This window comes from Gekko japonicus, unplaced genomic scaffold, assembly GCF_001447785.1.
Source record: "Gekko japonicus isolate JY-2015 unplaced genomic scaffold, Gekko_japonicus_V1.1 scaffold3719, whole genome shotgun sequence".
NCBI classification, from domain to species: domain Eukaryota; kingdom Metazoa; phylum Chordata; class Lepidosauria; order Squamata; family Gekkonidae; genus Gekko; species Gekko japonicus.
In genome coordinates, this window is record NW_015174362.1 from 99,576 (window position 1) to 106,185 (window position 6,610).

A 6,610-nucleotide genomic window follows, 5' to 3' on the forward strand; every position below is an offset into this window, starting at 1 on the left:
AGCAATTAGAACAGATAAAAGGAAGGACTTCTTCACCCAAAGAGTGATTAGCACATGGAATTCACTGCCGCAGGAGGGCTTCTAATGTCCTGGTCCCACTGGTGGACCTCCTGATGGCACCTGGTATTTTTGGCCACTGTGTGACACAGAGTGTTGGACTGGATGGGCCATTGGCCTGATCCAACATTGGCTCCTCTTATGTTCTTATTTACAGGGAAGCCTGAGAAATTAATCAAAGCTGGTGTTACCCAGGCCTCTGTTCCAAAAGTAGCTTCTTTCCAGAGTCACCTCTGGATCACTCCACAGGTTAAGCAGAAGCTATTGCACAGATGAAGTGAGTGATCGAAACCTCCAGATGGAGCCGCCTACCACCTAATAAAGGCAAAGGGGCCTGAAGCTATGCAGAAAGCTATGAACGATCATAAAGAGTAAGGGATAAACCTTCACAAATGACGACCCTACCCTTAAAATCTAGGGCAGCGAGATTCCCGCGGCAGGTTTGGAAGAGAATACCACAAAGCTTCAAAACTGTCTAGCTCGTATTTTTAACCAACAGCCCCAAACACCACAGCTAACGTAGCAAAAGGCATGATGCAAACTGAAAGTTCAGCAAATTGAATGGGGTTAGCTTAATTTTCATATGCCACAGATTTCCTGGCTGCAAAAAAATATATCCAGATTTGCATTTGCAAAACCATTGAATCAGGGGCTTAAAAACCTCTGAAAATAGGAGTAGGAAGAACTGTGTGTAGATAGGGAAGGGGAGATAGAAGATCTATACTTTATGCATACACACACATATAAAAATCGGTTTCTACAAGCTGCCATCTACAACGAAACATCATTGTAGTGTTTATCTGTTAAGAAAACAGATTATATAAAAGATTTAAAAAACCAAAATGGTATATTGCGGAGGGATGGAAAGAGGTCCCCAGGTATGCAAAAGTGTAGATTAGCTTGAAGCCTACATTCATAAAATCTCGATGCATATTTAAATTTTAATTGTTGCTTCAGATGTGCCATTTCTCCATTTCATGATTTTAGTGCCAGTATTATCAACAATGGGTGCCTAGACCCTTCACTTTGTCCATTGTGCATGCAACGCACCCTCCTTTAGGGTGCTTTTGCATCCTTATTGTTTAGCTGATCATGGCACAATTAAAAGCTTACTGAATAGATAAACAGATATCTACTCAAGAGTTATCTGCAGCCCTACTTTTGCAGAGACATTTTACTACAAAAAATGTCAGATTTCAGCTATGGCAAGTCACCCAATAGTTACTGGCAGGCCAGGTTCTGATCAGTCTTCTCCCAAAAGCCCTGGAAAGGGCCATCCCCCTCCTCGCCTTTTCCCGACAGAAACCATGGCTTGAAGGCTGGTGGTTATGTTGTGGTTGCCTAGCAGTCGCCACTGGGGCATTTGTTTCTCAAAGCTACAGGATCTGCTTCTATTATTTGGAGGGGGATTGACACACACCCCATTTTTAACCTTTTAATTATTATTTTTCGATTTCAGATTTTTCTGCAAATGTGAGACTTTTGCTGGTTTGTGGAAAGATCTTTCTTGTCTGTTCATGGCCCCAGTCTCTGGATTTAAGTCTCCACATATTTGACCATGTTGAGAATTAGATATCTTGATGTGGTGACATCAGGGGTCATTTCATAGAAAAAGAGGTGCAGGAGCTCATTAGCATAACTCATTAGCATAACTTATTTGCATATGCCACACCCCCTGACGTCGCCAGAAGTGTGTCAGAAGGCAACACCCACCGCTCAGGCTCCACTGGACTGTTTTGGATTGCTAGCTATTGGGGGGTGGGGGGAAGTGCAGATCTGTCCTCGCAGAGGAGGGAGAACTTGTACCTGAATAAAACTTGGTCTTAAAGGTGCCACTGGACTGTTTTGGACCGGGGGACCGGGGGGGGGAGCTCTGCATCTTACCTGGCTGCTTCTTGCTCTGACTGAGGGCTGCTGAGAACAGAGGGTGGGGCTTGTTGCATGTGCTCGCCCCCTGGGCTCTTTACTGCCGGAGCTCCGCTCCTGTGCGCTCCTGCAGGAAATGACCCCTGGGTGACATACACATTCTATCACATAAAATGTTTAAAAGCCAGTTTGGTGTAGTGGTTAGGAGCGTGGACTCTAATCTGGAGAACTGGGTTTGATTCCCTGCTCCTCCACATGCAGCCAGCTGGGTGACCTTGGGTCACTTGCTGTTCTCTCAGAGGCAATCCTTGAAAGAGCTATCTCAGCCACACCTACCTCACAGGGTGTCTATTGTAGGGAGGGGAAGGGAGATTGTAAGCCACTCTGAGATTCCGAGTGAAGGGCGGGGTATAAATCCAACTCTTCTTCTTCTTAACCAGGTCCCTGGCTAGTAACTGGAAACAGCAGCACTTGTTAAATCACAATCTGTCAATGCAGCTGGGAAAGAAAAAAGTCCGCCTCACGTTCTGCCAGTCTGCGTGATTCTCTCCTTCAAAGTGTGCCATCTGACTGAATAGGGCCCACTTAGCAGTTAGGATGGTAGCCATCTTTCCAGAGCAACAAAGTCATCCCTAAATTAAGTACATTGGTCTAATTCAAATACATATCCTTCAACAAACGTATCTTTTTAGTTCTCCCATAATTTCTGGGCTAGCCAGATAGGCATAACCCTCATTTTCAGGGCACAATATTCACATCTTTCAGGAGAAACGTGGGAAGAAGACACGCAAGCCACTCCATTTTCTCCATTTCTGTTTGTTCGGAAAATCTGAAGTGACTTATAGAAGACAGAATTGGCTACCCCGTAACAGTTTCAAGAAGTCAGCACAGATTGAAGGTTTCTTATCCACAGTATTTGTGCACATGAACTTATGGGGTTCCAAGACCTATTTCAAGTACCATTCAGAACCGTCTGGAGCAAAGCTAGACATATTTTAGCTCAGTCAATGTGACGTATTCAATAGCTGCCATTGTAATACATTGCTGTGTGTGAAACACCTAATTGAAGTTCCATGTCAAGCTTCATCCTGGGCTAGGATCCTAATCCCTCCAATCCTATTGGTAGCCCAGGAAGAACCAGCCAATCAAACAACAGTAAGCTCCCTGAGCAGGAACGTCTGTGATTGGTCTTTATGTAGACAACCTCATTGGTTGGTATTTGTACAGTAGGCGTGGCTACATTCGCCGGGAGAGTTTAAAAGCAGAACAGCTTCAATGCAAAAGCTGGCTATCAGATGTTGATCCGTGTTGGAGTTGTGTTACAATCGTTGAATAAATCTGATCTTTTGCTGAATCACTCTCCGACTACTTTGTTAAGTGAGCGACTTAACAGTCAAAAGCAAGGAGCCCCCTAAGTTTGGAAGCCTGGTGTGACAAGTGTGCAACTTCAGCGGCCGCAAGAGGCAACATCATGAAGAAGTCTCTCGTTCAAGAAATATGTGAGGGACTCCTTGAATGAAATTTGAGGAATTTTGAGAGAAACCAAAACAGCTATCCAAAGTAGTCTTTAAGCAACTGAGGGAAAATACGGTTCCAGCGGGTTGCCACGGTGGTATCTAGATGGGCCTCCCTTTTACCCACCTGGATTAGGGAATTACCAGTCTCAATTTCCCATCCCTGAGGAACTGAGGATCAGGGGGGAAAATGGCCTCTGTGTTGTGGTGCTCTAGGAATCTCCCCTAATTTCTGTGGTAAAGGCCTTAGAGACTAGGGGAGGCAGACTAGCATGCTGACCAAAGTGATGCCACTTCCTCCCCAAACACCACCATCCCCAAACCTTCTAGCATTTGCTGAGGCAGAAGTAAGAACGCTAATTCTACACAATACACACTACCACTTTCATAGTGAGATTATGGCTATGCAACACACACACACACACTTTAAACCTACATCTCCAGAACCCTTACATGGCTTTCATAGTTTGAGATGTCAAAACTATAGTTCTCTCACAGAACATTGAAGACATTAAGCCACCTTGTCCCGAATCAGACCATTGGCCCATCAATGGGTGAATTTGTAGCAGGCCTTCTGAAAGACTCTGAGGCATGGGTAGGCCCATATAGAATAGGGCGAAGAAGAGTCGGTTTTTATACCCCACTTTTCTCTACCTTAGGGAGACTCAGGGTGCGTTCAGACGTGCCATTTGATCTGGTGTCGTAACAGTTCAGGAACGGATTTCATATGCACGATCACACAGTCAACATCTGCCTCCTGCCCCCAGCCATTGGTTTCCGGCTCAAAACCCCGTTAACCTGGAGTATTTTGTTACCAGGTCCCAAAGTGGTGTTTTCTCAGCTCTCCCGTTTAAAGCCACAGTTTCTCCTGTGTGATCGCTCCTCCGGTGTCAAGCCACTTCCGATAATTTAAACCCCCTTCCCGCTCAGAAGCCCCAAGCTTCCGCTTTCTGGCTGCCATTTTTTTGTATGCGTTGGCGGCAGGGCTCTTTTTGTAGAAAAAAATCCAGCAGGAACTCATTAGCATAATAGACCACACCCAACAGCAGGAACTCATAAGCATATTAGGCCACACCCCGACAACACAGCTCATTAGCATATTAGGCCGCACCCCCATGTTACCAGAAGTGTAGTCATCCAGCCACACCCACCTTTTGCTTCTTATTCTGTTTACCCTGTTTGTTGTCAAAACCCAGGGCTTTTCTTGTAGCAGGAACTCCTTTGCATGTTAGGCCACACACCCCTAACGTAACCAATCCTAATAAGTTTCTGCTGTTGGGTGTGGCCTATTATGCTAATGAGTTCCGGCTGGGCGTGGCCATCTAGGGAGCTAGCCGGATCTCCGTTCCTGTGCGTTCCTGCCCAAAAATAGCCCTGGTCGGCGGTATGCGCATAAGCGGAGCTCCGCTCTCATGTTTTTAAAACCAACATTTAAACGGTCACTAGTTTTGAGTTCGGGATCCCAAAGAAGCCAGTTTCGGGCAAAAAGTTTAAAGGGAAGTCTTCTGTCAAAGTATTGAAATCATGGTGCTCTGCGGAACTGTCAAGCGAAATCCATGATTTGCCCTAGTGGATAGAGTTTTTCAATTCCGCGAGGATAAAGTTTTTCAATTCCACAGATGAACAGTTATGCAGATGCACAGACTGAGAAAAAACAAAAACCCGACACACGCTCCCGTGTGATCGGGGGCATGGGTGAAACATGTTCTCTTACAGCACAAATGCAGGTCGTGGGAAAACAAACCTGTTCATAGAAATACCAGCAGTGAGAAAGATTCTCAAGAACTCAGAAACAGAGTATGTTTTCATATCCTTGAGATCTAAGGTGTTTTTCCAGTCGCACCCATGCTACAAATATGGCACATACAGGAGCCGGCAAGCATCATGCTTACTCACCAACCCTCACCTAAAGTTCAGCATCTTCTAGATGCAACTGAAAGCCTTATAATAATTGAATTCAGCATCGTAAAAAGCACTTCTTGGGCACTCGTAGCTTCTAAACCACATTTTATACCACAAAGATCATTGCAAAATGGGTGCTTAGATTTGGATCTCGCAGGGCATGGGTGAAACATGCTCTCTTACAGCACAAATACAGGTTGTGGGAAAACAAACCTGTTCACAGAAATACCAGCAGTGGGAAAGATTTCCAAGAACTCAGAAACAGAGTATGTTTTCATATCCTTGAGATCTAAGGTGTTTTTCCAGTCGCACCCATGCTACAAATATGGCACATGCAGGAGCCGGCAAGCATCATGCTTACTCACCAACCCTCACCTAAAGTTCAGCATCTTCTAGATGCAACTGAAAGCCTTATAATAATTGAATTCAGCATCGTAAAAAGCACTTCTTGGGCACTCGTAGCTTCTAAACCACATTTTATACCACAAAGATCATTGCAAAATGGGTGCTTAGATTTGGATCTCGCCTTATTCTATAAGGAGCTGTGGTTCTTCCCTCCTCTGTTTAATCTTTGCAGTACCCCCGCGAGATAGGCTAGGATGAGAGACGCCGACCGGCCCAAGATCACCCGGCGAGCTCAAGAGCTGAACCCAGGTCTCTAGGTCTCCCCAACCCCAGCCCAACACCGTAACTGCTACACCACACTAGCTGTCAAAAGACAACACTGCCACCCACACAGAGACAATCTACAAAACTTAGGGCTCTTTAGCTTGGAGAAACGACGACTGAGGGATGACATGATCGAGGTTTATTAAATTATGCATGGGATAGAGCAGGTAGGGACTCCCTTTCTCACAATATAAGAACTCGTGGGCAATGAAACTGCTGAGTGGTCGGGTTAGAACGGATAAAGGGAAGTCCTTCTTCACCCAAAGAGTGATTAACACATGGAATTCACTGCCACAGGAGGTGGTGGTGGCTACAAGCATGGACGGCTTCAAAAGGGAATTAGATAAGCATATGGAGCAGAGGTCCATCAGTGGCTATTAGCCACAAGGTATAGATAGGGGCTCTGGGGCAAGTGGTGCTCTGTCTTCTTGGTGCTTGGGGGGGGTCAACAGTGGGAGGGCTTCTAGTGTCCTGGCCCCACTGGTGGACCTCCTGATGGCACTGGTATTTCTGGCCACTGTGTGACACAGAGTGTTGGATGGGATGGGCCTTTGGCCCAATCCAACATTGGCGTCTCTTATGTTCTTATGTTAAAACAAATT